At 38.6% G+C, this 14,145-nt stretch overlaps 1 protein-coding gene, 1 non-coding gene and 1 pseudogene across 5 annotated transcripts in view; 1 reads left to right on the top strand and 2 right to left on the bottom strand.

The window, feature by feature from the left end:
- Mllt3 (MLLT3 super elongation complex subunit) overlaps positions 1-14,145 on the top strand; it is a 357,726-nt gene that overhangs the window by 42,076 nt on the left and 301,505 nt on the right. The window lies entirely within an intron of this gene.
- LOC115072437 lies at positions 6,556-6,656 on the bottom strand. Its single transcript, XR_003851495.1, has one exon. It is a non-coding gene; the product is annotated as a small nucleolar RNA U13 (small nucleolar RNA).
- LOC115072431 lies at positions 12,631-13,639 on the bottom strand (annotated as a pseudogene).

Genomic DNA, 14,145 nt, shown 5'->3' on the forward strand with positions numbered 1-14,145 from the left:
GTTAGTGCATGCCTGTAATGTCTGCACCCAGAGATTGGAGGATCTGATGAGTTCCAGTGTTTAAGGCAACTTGGACTACACAGTGAGACCCAGTAAGTGAGGAACAGGAGGGAGAGGTGCTGAAATGCTTTTTTGTTGTTGACTATCATTTAGGGTAAGAGCAAAGGTAATGTTATTTTTCTTACCAAATTGAAAAACTTTATCTGTGAAGGAATGTTGTATGTTAAGTATTTCTCTGGTACCTGTTAGAATTTGCTAGGGGTTGTGGATGATCACTAGATGCTTCAACAGCTGCTGTGAAGCTATTCAGTCCAGGCTGCCAGGCCCTGACAACTTGAGCAGGTTAATCAATTGTCTTTCTTCTGCCTTATTTGAGACCTGCCTTTTAGATGTGTTCAGAATAGGAGTCAACCACTCTCAGAGTTAAAAGAAGTGCATGGTCTCCTTTAGTTTTTTTTTTTTTAAAAAAGATTCCAAGTGAATTTTTAGTTTGAATTAGACTTATTTAGGCTGCCTTTTTAATCATTAAAGTGGCCTCTTAGAACTCCTGATTAAATGAAAAGTAAAAATGTGTTTAATTACCAGATCAAAGCATTACTGTGGCTGCTGTTTCACACTGTCAGTATGTAAATGAAACTTCTAAAGGGATTGAAAAGAATTTGTTTAACATCTCTTTAATTTTGTTTATATAATTTCTTTGCTTAAAAATATCTCCCCTCTCCCTCTTCAGTTCATGCTGAGGTAAACTTTAACTTACCACTCTCACTTGTATCAAGGAACTTGACAAACAGCCAAGTCCCTATTGAGGAGGTTTACCATATTGAAGTCACATTGAACTCATCTGTACTCTGAAAAGAAACATGATCTTGAAAGGTCGGCTCACCAACCCTAAAACATAAATGAATCCACTGATAATCTGAATTTAAAGAAGCACAACAAGAATTGGGTGTATCCATGGTAATCTTGAATTGGAATTTGGCAGTATCTTCCTGTGTAAATTAACAAGTACATTGCTTCCTTGGAAATACAGTTGCCCCTTGGTGTCTGGGAGGGATTGGTTCCAGGACCCCTTGCCTGTATAAAATGGTGTAGTATTTTCTCAGAACCTGCACATATCTTTGCACATTTATTATTATTAATAAATTTTTCTTTTGGTATTTTTGTGGCAGGGTCAGCCCTAGCTGGCCTCGAACTCACAGAGATCTGCCTGTTTCTGCCTCCCAAGTGCTGGGACTAAAGGTGTGTGCCACCATGCCTGGCTTATTATGAATACATTTTCTCTTTGTCTTTTTGAGACAGGGTCTCCCTGTAGCCCCAGCTGTCCTAGAACTCACTGTGTAGACCAGGCTGGCCTTGAACTCACAAAGATCCTCCTGCCTCTGCCTCCCAAGTGCTGGGATTAAAGACATGCGCCACCACGCCTGGCATTATGAATACAATTTTTATGTGCATGAGTGTGTTGCCTGCCATGGTGGCCAGAAGAGGGCATTGGATAACCTGGAACTGGAGTTACTGAAGATTGTTAGCTGCCATGTGGGTGCTAGGAACTGAACCCATGTCCTCTGTAAGAGCAACCAGTGCTCTTAACCTCTGACCTATCTCTCCTGTTGCCCTCCTATATTCAAAAAGTCATCCCTAGATTATATCTAATATAATATAAATGTTATATAAAGAGTAATTGTACTATTCTGGTAATAATGACAAAAAGTCTGTACATGTCCAATACAGTATTTTATTTAATGTTTTATTTATTTTCTTTTTAAAACAATGATTTTTTTTTGTGTGTTTGTGTGTGAGTGCAGGTGTACACATGCTATGCCACACATGTGTAGGTCAGAGGACAACTTGGGAGCTGGTTTTCTCCTGCTGGGGAGAGATCTAAGAATATAGCTCAGGCCTATGCAAGAGTAACTCTACCTGCTGAACCATCTCACTAAGGTTTTAATTAATTCATTAATTAATTAACTAATTTTGTTGTGTGTTTAAGTGCATTCATATGTACGTGCCACAACATTCACATGGAGGTCAGAGGACAGTTTGTTGAGAGTCTGTTTTCTTCCACCATGTAGATCCTGCGGACTGAGTTAGGTTGTCAGGCTTTGTCAGCAAGCACCCTTACCAACTGGACCATCTCCCAGGCTCATGTTCAGTACAACATTTTAAATAAAATATAAATGTTGATAGCTTTATTCCAAGGCTTTACCTCTAGGCATGTTTTCAGAGGGGGTATATGACAGAAACATTGGTAAAGCTTACTTGTTAGAAAGGAAAACTCTATTTCAAGTCATTTTATAGCTGGTTAACAACCTTAGTTTTCTCTACTACTCACCATTATAGGGATGGTAGGCAGGCTTCCATTAAAATTGTTCAAAGTAAATTGATTAGAAAGTTGTTCCAAGCCAGTTGTAGTGGTACACGTCTTTAATCCCAGCAGAGACAGGTAGAGCTCTGTAAGTTCGAAGGCAGCATGGCCTACACAGTTCTAGGTCCACCAGTGCTACATAGTGAGACCTTGTCTCAAAAAGCCAAACAACAACAAAAGGAAACCCCAAGAACTCCCCAACTGACCCCCTCAAAAAAAGTTGTCTAAGTTCATCATGGATGGAGGAAAGTCTCATGAAGCCCCACCTCTCCCTGAGATTCTGGGGGATGGAGTCATTTTCTTAATTGGTACAGCTACTGATAACTTGCCTAGGCTCCAGTAAATAATACCCCATCCATGTTCGTGCAAGAAATCCTAACTAAATTCAGTAACCTGTTTTTGTTGCTTTACAAAAGAAACCAAAATAAGAGAGTGACTTGTTGGGAAGAAGGGGTTCAGCAGGAGTGGGAGGGGGATGAGAGGATAATGGGGGTGAAAATGATAACACATTCTATGCATGTATGAATTTGTTAGAGAATTAAAAAAAAAGGTTGTCCAAAAAAGTCTAAGAATTTGTTTTTATCAGGGGTTGGAGAGATGGTTCCGTGGTTAAGAGCACTGACTGCTCTTGCAGAGGACCTGGGTTCAATTCCCAGCACCCACATGGTGGCTACAAACCATCCTAAACTCCAGTTCCAGGGGAATCCAATGCCCTCTTCTGACCTCTGTGGCATTGCACGACACGGGTGCACTAACATACATGCAGCCAATATACTCATACACATAAAATAAAAATAATAAATAAACAAAAATTAAAAAAAGTTTGTTTTTGTCAAAAACCTCAGCTCTCCAGTTTGAATTTCTCCAAGATCAAATAAAAGTTGGAGGGATTCCATGGACAGGGTATTTTTGCAAAAACATTTGTTTTGAGGTCCAAATTGAACTTAAAAGTTATGCTACTAGCTGGGCGTGGTGGTGCATGCCTTTAATCCCAGCACTCAGGAGGCAGAGGCAGGTGGATCTTTGTGAGTTTGAGGCCAGCCTGGTCTCCATAGTAAATCCAGGACAGCTGGGGCTACAGGGAGACCCTGTCTCAAAAAAGACCGAAAAAAAAAAAGTTATGCTACTAATAATGATAAATCTAACTTGTGACTGTCTAGTTATAGCAATAGAATTCCATGAATGGAGAGAAGGGAGCATGACCTTTTCATTGTTTGTCATGAGGAGGTTACTACTTATGTAGTACTCATGGTAAAGAAAGAGAGCAAGGAAATAAATGGTGTTTGTGATTTTGACTCTTATGCGCATGTGTGCATGTGAATAAGTAAGCCAGGTAAACTCTGTATACTGTGAGGCTGGCTGACGGTCAAGTCAGAGCCCTGGCGTCTTGCTCAGTGACAAGCCAGGGCTCCCTTTATTTAATAGGCTTCATTAGTTTAACTGGGACAGGGCCTTGTTGCTCCCTGTTTACCTCACACAAGTCTAGTGAGATTTAATGAGTTGTACTTACACAAAGCTACTCGTAGCTGACATTTAAAGGTCTAAATTCAGCCTGTACCTGCCTTCCCACAGTGACTCCTCAGAGAGAACAAAAGATAGGTCCTTCCCCCTCCTCACCTGGGGGTGGTGGTGGCTCATGGTCAGTGTTCCCTCTGTGGGCCAGCAGACTGGAGGCCTTCCTAACATTTATTTACCTTGTGTCTGCTCTTACTGGTCTATCCTATAGCCCCTAACTGTATTTTGGACGGAGTAGTGAGTACAGGGATAGGGTTAAAGAAGAGAATACTCTTGTACAAACCATGATACCACATTTCCTCATACTTTCCTTTGTAGTGTCATAGAAACTTAATACGTGTTCTTGTAATGGCTCTCAGCCCTTCCTGCTACACTGCTAGATTATTATGAGTAAATGATGGCTCCTTATATGAACGCTGTAACACAATAGAAATATAAGTCATATTCATAATTTTAGGTTTTCTAGTAACTATGTATATGAACCAGCTAAAGTTAAGTTTATTGATTTATTTTTTTGAAGATCTATTTTATTACTTATTTTTGTGTATGTGTGTGTTTGTGTATGTGCATGCCGGTACCCAGGGAAGCTGGAAGGAGTGTTGGATCCCTTGGAGCTGGAATCATAGGCATTTAATCACCCTCGTGGGTGCTAGTAACTGAACTCCAGTCCTCTGGAAAAACACAGTAAGTGTTCTTAATTGCTGAGCCGTCTCTCCAGCCCTATTGATTTTCTTTTTTTGAGATGGGTCTTACTCTGTAGCCATGGGTAGCCTTAAGTTGGAGATCTTTCTTGTTAGGCTTTGGGGCACAGAATACAGGAATAGGAAAGAAAGAGACCATACCAGACCTGAGATGGGACTGCATTTTATTCGAAGGGCACAGTGAGGGACAGCAGCCTTCCTGCATAATGGAAGCAACTGTACTGTGAATCTGGAGAGTTAGAGATCATATAGGGGCTAGGGCATGAGGAAGTGGATGCAGCTGCAGGGTACTATGTGTCTCATCTTTCAGGGGCCCCTTGCTCAAGCAGGATAGGCTATCTTGAGCAACAGCCTGTTTCCAGCAGTTCCCTCTGAGTTCCGGAGTGGCCAATCCCAGTGTGATTAATCGATAAGGTTTGTAGCAGTCAGATAAGATCTGCAGCAGTCTCAGAGGCAGCTAAGATCAGCAGCAATTCCTGGTTTTCTGGAATGGGGCATTCTATCAGTTCTACCTGGCCTTCTTGAAGTGATGGGTTTAAAGGCATGTGCTATACACCTAGCTAAAGTTTATTTGCTTATTTGTTAACATATTTATATTTACTTTTTGAAATAGGGACGTATGTATCCCAGGTTGGCCTCTCCTGTGAATAGCATCCAGATGTTCCCAGTTGTTTGTTTTTTCCATTATACTAGGTTCCCTTTCTAAGGAGTACCCTATACAAAGGATAAGAATGTGAAGGAGCCTTCCCTTTTTAGTTAGGCATGGATTCTCTTGTTGATTGCAAAGTATTCTAGCCTGGTTTTAGCAGGGAGGGATTTGATATAGAGGGTTAGGTGCTTAGTATATCAAGGAAGGGCAGGCTGTGGGTTGACTTTTTAGGAATGACTCAGAATAAAATTGTGGAGGTGGCCAGTCAAAGAAACTGTGTTTGCTGTAATGGGCAAGTTGAGCAGCCAAGCAGCCTCTCCTTACATAGCTGTCAGTTTCAGGACCTGTAATCTATTTGGTGGCTAGTTGGTGTGGTCTTTGACTCTTCACTCTTGAAGCTGAGGATGAAAGACAGGACTTCAGTGTCAGAAGCTCAGCCCCACCCACAGAATTTACTCTAGCTTTAAAATTCCTCCTAGCTGCTTTTGACTAGAGGCCCTGTCCCTCAGTGCAGTAAGGGAGTTTTTTTTGAAGGTACTAGTCTCTAGTAATCGCCCAGGTGGCTAGCATATTGGTATGAAAATCAGACCCTAGGGCTATTTGTTTTACTGGGAGGATTTAAGAGATTGCAAGTTCTGTGAGCTAAGATAGTAGGTACCATATAATGAAAGCTCTGTTTTCTTCTCTGAGGTGTATTTTGCAGGTCATTGTCTCCTGGAAAGATAAGAACTAATGTTAATAATCCTTGATCAAATTTGATTATATAATGTTTTAGAAGATCTGAGTTTTTCTCCACAAGTTCAACATACCAGTGTTGTTCAAATATTCAAGTTAGTCTTCCAGCCTGATTTATGATGTTTTCATGTGACTGAATGTTCAGGCCTTCAATTAAAGGGAGGAAATATTAGTTGAAGATTTTTCCTACTGCTGTGTTTTTTTTTTCTTTTCCCTTAGGATTATTAACTAATCAAACATGGTGATAAATCATTACAAAGAACAATATGCAGTTCTGGAGGGGACCGATAAAAGGAGGTATTTCTTAGGACTGCTTTGTGAGAAGTTATAATAGACATGTTGTAGAACTCATTCTGGATTGAATATGAACTACTCCATACCATAGCAACTCCGCTTCTTCAGAGTGACATAAATATAGTCATCCCTCAGTGTCTTCAGGGGATTGGTTCCAATACTCCTCACAGATAGGAAAATCTAAGGATGCCACAGTCTCTTATTTAAATGGCATAACCTTTCCATGTAACGCATATATACACTCCCCTTCATGATTACTACGTGATGGAATATAAATGCTATCTAGTTTTTTTTTTCCACGTCAGACAGGTAATAAACATGTGTAACAAGGTTTGAGGGTGGCACATGTCACGCAGCCCTGTGAACACCCAATGATCATGCTTATGAACCAGAAAAGGATCATAAATGCTATATAGTTTTAATATTGTATGCCTAAGGAATAATGAAAAACAAGTAACAGAAGTCTGTATATGCTTAGTGTAGATACTTGAAAATTCAGCCTGCAGCTGATTGAATGCACAGATATGGAACCTATGTTGACTGTAATTTAAAAGTCTAGACCCTAGGATCGGTTCAGTTAAACACTTTCTTCCTTCTTTGGCTGTACTTTAAATCTTCAGCTTGTCTCATTTTGATTAGTGTAAAGCAATAAGTCTTTTAGTGTGGTCTCAGGATGAGCATCAATGTTTTCACCTAGGAACTGGTTGGAAATATAAATGATCATGCCTTACCTTGAACCTGTTGTACCAGAGAGCCTGGGCATAGTGCCCAGCACTCAGCAGTCTGCTTTGTTTGATTAAGTACTCTGACTTTAATAATTGATATAAAGATTCAGTATTCTTGTTTCAGAGAATACTAGATACTACCTATTCTATTCCAGTCTGTTCTGTCATCCAAAAACAAACAAATAAAAATGCAACACTGTTTTATCATTGGAAAAATCTCTGAAACACATTTTTTCATCTGTAATTTGGAAAATTTAGTTTTAGCACTGAGGATTAAGTGAGATGAATGGCTTTTGTTTTGATTAATAGATATGAAACTAGTTCAGTAATTACCATTAGTATTATTATAGCTCAATTTTGCAAAAAATCATTTGAAAGTATCAGCTTCATTCCATGTTACCAAGAGCAAACTTCAGCTTGCTATTGCTTTTTTTCCAGTTAATTATTTATTTAATAACCACATTCATTACATTACATTTCATTACAACAGCATTGACATATTCAATAACAGTTTTCTGAGCTAAGATGCATCTTTTTCAAAATTGGCTGTAAATTTTTAGTTTTTCAGTTGAATTGTTGGTTATATAATATTGTACTCATTATAAACCCTATAAGACATAAAATTGAATGAGGTTTTAACCTTTAAAAAAGATCTCCATTTCATTATTAAAATACACAGTTTCATATAGAAAAAATCATTTTCAATGCAATTGACATTAAGATGTTTGCACATGTGTTTCTAATCTCTATATATCTGATTATTACTAGTGACGGTTACTTTCTGAGTTGCTTGGCATCTGAACATGGATATAAAGTCATCAATTGATTTCAATGGTAATGTTTTTCACACCTACTAATTATTATTTTTTTAATCATTATTTTTTTAAAAAAATATTTTTATTTAGGGGCTGGTGAGATGGCTCAGCAGTTAAGAACACTGGTTGTTCTTGCAGAAAACCTGGGTTCGAATCCCAGCACCCACATGGCAGCTAACAACTGTCTGTAACTCCAGGTCCAGGGGATCTGACAGCCTCTTATGTCCTCCATGGGCATTGCACAACACGGGTGCACTTATTTACACGCAGGCAATACACGCATACACATAAAATAGAAATAATATTAAAAAATATTTTTATTACTTTTTTTGTGTTTTTGGTCTTTTTCAGACATGGTCTCCCAGTAGCCCCAGCTGGCTTGGAACTCACTATGTAGACCAGGCTGGCCTCAAACTCACAGAAATCGGCCTGCCTCTGCCTCCAAAGTGTTGGGATTAAAGGTGTGTGCCACCACACCTGGCTTATTTATTACTTTTATGTGTAAGCCTGTATTGCCTGGATGTAGGTAGGTGCACCCATGCCATGCAATGCCAGTGGAGGTCAGAAGAGAGTGTCAGATTCCCTGGAACTGGAGCTACGTACAGTTGTTAGCCACCATGTAGGTGCTTGGAATTGAACCTGGGTTCTCCTCAAGAGCAGCCAGTGCTCTTAACGTCTGAGCCATCTCTCCAGCCCTGTTACTGCTTTTTAAAAAGTTAATTTATTCTTTATGTGTCTGAGTGTATTGCCTGTATGTAAGTGCATCCATATCATGCAATGCCTGTGGAAGTCAGAAGAGGACATTGGATCCCCTGGAACTGAAGCCATGAGCAGTTATTAGCCATCATGTGAGTTCTGGGAACTGAACCCAGATCCTCTGGAAGAGCAGTCAGTGCTCTTAACTACTGAGCCATCTCTCCAGCCCCCGATTTTTTTTTAATGGTGAAAAAAATATGTATTTAGAATTAGCCAGCTGGACTCAGTTTAGATGATCCCATTTTCTGTTGACTGCATCCATAGCAACATAATCAGGAACCAGTCAAACACAGGCCCTTTTATCTGCTGTCAGACCTGATCAGGGTATTGAGTTGGCCACATCAATGTTGTGGAGTTTCTTCATAGCCTGTTTGATCTGGTGCTTGTTGGCCTTGACATCCATAGTGAACACAAGTATGTTGTTTTCTCTCTTCTTCATGGTCAGTGGGAACTTGATGATGACATGGTGGTCAAGCTTATTTGTCCTGGGAGTGCTCTCATGAGGGTATTTGTGTTACTTTTGGAGCTGTAGGGTCCTGGGCCCCAGAAGGTGGGGTGCAGATATTCCTTTTGTGGCTGTGGACTCCTTTCAGCACTGCCTTTTGACTTTGGCTTTTTCTTTGGCTTTGGAAGAGGCAGAAGCTGAGAGAGAAGGAAAGAAAACCAGGGAGCAGCATTCAGAAACTGACCCCTACAGTGCCTGTCCACAGTGCATTAGTGCTTTACAGTTTTGTTTTGATCTACTTAAAAAATTAACTTTATTTCAATTTCCTTTAGCTTTTTAATTTTTTTCTGTTTATTTCTGTTTAAATTGTGTTATTTGTGTCATGCCTTGGTGGTAACATTTGCTTGTTTGTACACTTACTTGTTTTTTATGAGTTGTACAGGTTGGTTTTGAATCTCTGCAGTCAAGCAGTTCTTAGCCTCTAGAGAAGTTAGGATTACAGTGTAATTGTTTAATCTGACCTAGGTTTCAGACGTGGAGGAAGACTTGAACTTTTGAACAGAGGAAAACTGGAAGATTTCACGAAGTCATTTTGAAGAGTAGCCTAGAGATACTGCATTTTTCAAAATGTTCTTTGTTAGCATATATTATATATAATTTCATAATAATGGGTTTCATTATGAAAATTTTATACATGTATATAATGTTTTTTTATTGTATTTACTTTTATTGTATTACTTTCCTGGTTAACCAGGTTCAGGGGATACAGCCATAATGAAGGACATTTGGGGACACAAATTAGACCCTATAGTATACATTAAATTGGGCAGGGAGGGGGGATAACAAGTGAGGTGTGGATAGAGGAGGGGGATCTAAATACTATCAAATTATATTGTGTGAAAATAAAAATTCAATAAAAATATTAAAAAAAACCAAAAATTACAAGTCTCATCTTTTTTAGATTCCACATTTAAGTGAGATTATACAACATTTGCTTTTTCATGTTTGGCTAATTTCACTTTGTATAATGTCTTCTAGGTTCATCTGTGTTATTGCAGATGACAAGATTGCCTTTTTTTTTTTTTTTTTGGTCTTTTTGAGACAGGGTCTCTCTCTAGTCCCAGCTGTCCTGGAATTTACTATGTAGACCTGGCTGGCCTTGAATTCACAGAGATCCACCTGCCTCTGCCTCCCAAGTGCTGGGATTAAAGGCATGTGCCACCACGCCCAGCAAGATTGCCTTTTTTTAAGGCTAAATAGTTTTCTTCTGTATATCTATGCCACATTTTTTTGTATTCATTCAGTTATGAGCACAGAGTTCTTTTCCATGTCTTAGCTATTGTGAATAAGGCTTCGGTGAACACAGTTGTGTGGGTTCCTGGGGCACACTACTTCCCTTTCATTTGAATATATATGCAGAAGTGTAGGATTGGTGGATCATGTAGCAGATCAAATATTATTGTCTTCAGGACCTCCATATTCTTTTTCAAAATGTCTGTAGTGATTTATGTTAAAAGGAACAATTTACAAGGTTTCCCTCTTCTATCTTGACAACATTTATCATCTTTTTGAGTTTTTGAACTACTTTATTGTCAGATCAAGTCTCTTTATAATTTGCATTTCCATAATGATGGTGGTGTTGAGCATCTTTCCACACATCTGTTGGCTACTGATGTCTTCTGAGAAATACTATTCGGGTTTTTGCTCATTGTAATCCATTTATTTGTGGTTTTGCCATTGAGATTATTTCTTACTTATTTTGGATTTTAGTCTCCTATCAGATTTGCACATATTTTTCTTGTATTCCATAGATTTTTTTCCTCATTGCTATTTTCTTTACGTGCCTTTTAGTTTGATGTAATCCTATTAATTTTTCCTTTTGTTGCAGGTATAAATTTTCATTGGAAAGTTAAAAGCTTTTGTTGGAAGTTATATAACTCACCTGTGTTTGTTAACTGAAAACACTCATTTCCAAAGTTAAATAGTAGTATATGAAAATAATACTAAGGGATGATGTGTTTATATATGAGTACCTGTGGTGGTCTTTTATTTCGATTTGCTTTGTGACTAAGTAACTGTGTCTTTACTACAGCAACAGGCCTTCTGTTTTCAGTGAGCAATAAAACTCACACAGTTTTACTTAGTTTCTTGACTTTGTAGGAAATACAGTCTAGCAATTGTGTAGTTTACAGAGTCTACCCATGACTCATCTTCAAGTAGTGGCCTTTTTCAATTTATAGTTAAAGGTCAGTCTACTTTAGTCCTTAACCTTTCCATTCTAAGTGGGGAGTGAGAATGAAAAGGTGATAAGACGAAAAAGAGAAAAAAGGAAATTTGGAGTCCCTTTTCCTACTCATGTCATGTGTATATACATCTAAGCTGTTTTTTTATAGACATGCTAAGACTCTTATTTATACAAAAATAGTTTAAAAGTAATTAACGTGTGAAAATTTCTTAAAGATTGTGTTGAGTATAGGAGGAATAATTTCATGTTTGTTTGAAAAAATGTGGTGTTTATGTTTAGCCTTATTCCTTTAAATTTCACTTACACTGAAATGAGTGAATAACACCAAAAAGTAAAACCCTTTTAAGTTTTCAGTTACTTTTTATTACTGCCAGGCTGGTAAGGTTGATGGAAGAAAAGTAAGACTCTCTGACTTAGTTCTTTGGAATTCTGACTGTAGCCACTGTTTAAATAAATAAAGCAATTGCTGGCTGCTCAGAGTTTTTGTCCATTGGACAGATAGAGTGTCCTGGCATTTTTCATATTCTAGTATGGAAGCCAAGGTCTAGAATTTTAAGTGGGAAGTTGGCGCTGAAATAATAAAATGCCAAACAAAGCCCATCTAAAAGTCCAGTAACGTAAAATTATAGTATTGCAAAATAAGAAAGTTACTGAACTAAACCCCCACAATTTGAGGATCTTTGCTATAAAGATGTTATTGTGTGAGAAGAGTGGAGGGGAAGTAGTTTTGGCTAGCTGGGGTATTACTTTCATCCCCAAATGGGGAGTCAGGGTTCGTTTTTCTATTAAAAGTTTTTGAAGGAGGAAGAGCACCTCCTGGTACAGATCCAGTGCACCATGGGAAAGACACCTTGAGTGAACTGCTTCTTGTTGAGATGAGCATTGATGTAGGCGTTTTACATGCTTTACGAGTGAAAAGGTATGGTTAATTCTCCTTAATAAGGACCAACTGACAATAAAATTCTTCTATTGTTATACAAAAAACAAAAACAAAACAAAAACGGACCAACTGATCTGGAAATAGCTAAAGGATAATATGCCTAAAGTCACAGGAAGAAGGGAGCTGATTGGAAATGGTCTCTACTCCCATTCTCTTTCTTAAACTGGTGTGTGTGTGTGTGTATTTTTTTTTTACATTAAGTAAGTTTTACTGTACATGTGATAAGAAATAGTGTGGGGAATGTGCAGCAAGCTGACTGAACTGATGGCCTAAGGAAGGCCTCAGTTTATAACAGTAAACAGAATAGCAACCTCTTTATCCAGAACTGTTACAAGTATACATCTGCAACTTTTGGACTTGAAGGCTATCCTGTGTAGGTTGGATCTGCCTGTGTGATGTTTCTAAAACGTCCAAACCAGAGTGTCTCAGGTACTTAAAACTGACCACCTTAGAAGTACAGGACAGAAAGGGTACAGCAGTAGTATTTTTTTTTTTTAAAGGAAATGGTGATCCATAGGAAAAAAAAGCATCCATGTTCTTCCCAAATATTAGAAAAAGTTCTAATATTTTTTTCTTGTTCTTGAAAAAGTCTTTTCCAAGTAGCTAGGAAGTGGATGCCTTCTGCCTTGAATCCATGTAGCAATCTGATAAAATCTTCTATGTCCATGGAACGAGCCAGTTTGTCACTAAAACCTGTGCTGGTTAGAATTTGCTGTATTTTATCTGTTATGCTGAAATCTTATGGTATAACAGTCTTATGGATCGAACAGTGAATTCTGTAATTTTTTTCCCCAACAGTTGTACTGCACTTGATTTGAATGCAGCAGACAGTGTCTTGTTTTTGCAAACAAACATGATCCCTGCTAAGCCATCCCATTCCTTCATTTGGTGGTCCACATGTGCTAAAATCTGTGTATTAATCGAGAGTCTGTAGTATAGTTTATCTCCAGGTTTTGCAACTAAATGAAGAGCAAATTCTCTTTGAAACATAAGTATAGTACATGTGCCCTGACTCTTGTGAAGTTCATCTACTAGCCTTGGGTCAAGTTTGTAGGTAACTGCTTTTTTTGCCTTTTCTAATAGGTTTATGGTCATGTTGCCAGTTCCAGACCCAAATTCTAGCACCACATCAGTTGGTCTGAGAAGTCTTTTTGATAATGCTGTTAACAATTAGAGGATTTTTCAAAGTGTGCTGCCCGATCCCTGTCCTCCAGCGCCTGCAGCTTCAGCTCCCCAGGCTGCTCCTGCTCCTGACTGCTGCCGCTTGCCGCCAACTTGGCCTTCACATCTTGGCAGGCAGGAGTCCCCAGCTGGATGAAGGCAGCACGGTGCCCTGTGTAAGGCGCCCAGTGCAAGTATCGGTCCTCGCAGTCTTTTTTTTTTTTTTTCTTAATGCTGAAGGCTTCATCAAGTTTTTCATAGCACTTGTTTGCTGAAGTTTTATTATCGCTTGCCATCATCAGCTTGCATATTTTTTGTAATGTTAAGCATAGTTACAAATATGTTGCAAAGAATTTCTTGGGAAATCTTCCCAACAGTTCTGAGTCTTTGAAAAGTCTTTGGACGTCTTGATAATCTGTTGTGATTAGGTGTTTGTAATTTGAAAGTGGCAATGAATGCTGTTCAGAGTGATATAACTTTTTTTTTTTTTAGTTTTCAAAATTTGTTTTTTATTTTCATTTTTTGTTATAGACAAATAACTGTTTTTATTTTTTAAACTTTAAAAAATTTATTGATAATTTCATACATGCATATAAGGTGTTTTGATCAAATCCAAGCCCTCCCTTCCAACTCCTTATATCTCCCCATCACTTTTCTTTGACAACTTCATGTTCTCTCTCTCTCTCTCTCTCTCTCTCTCTCTCTCTCTCTCTCACTCTTGCTCTCGCTCTCTCTCCCCACTGGGTCCTTTTAGTATAGGCATGGGTGTGGGACCATCTACTGGAACATGAGGAGCATCTTG

The sequence above is a fragment of the Nannospalax galili genome, unplaced genomic scaffold (assembly GCF_000622305.1).
Source record: "Nannospalax galili isolate Female #2095 unplaced genomic scaffold, S.galili_v1.0 scaffold1082, whole genome shotgun sequence".
NCBI lineage: Eukaryota > Metazoa > Chordata > Mammalia > Rodentia > Spalacidae > Nannospalax > Nannospalax galili.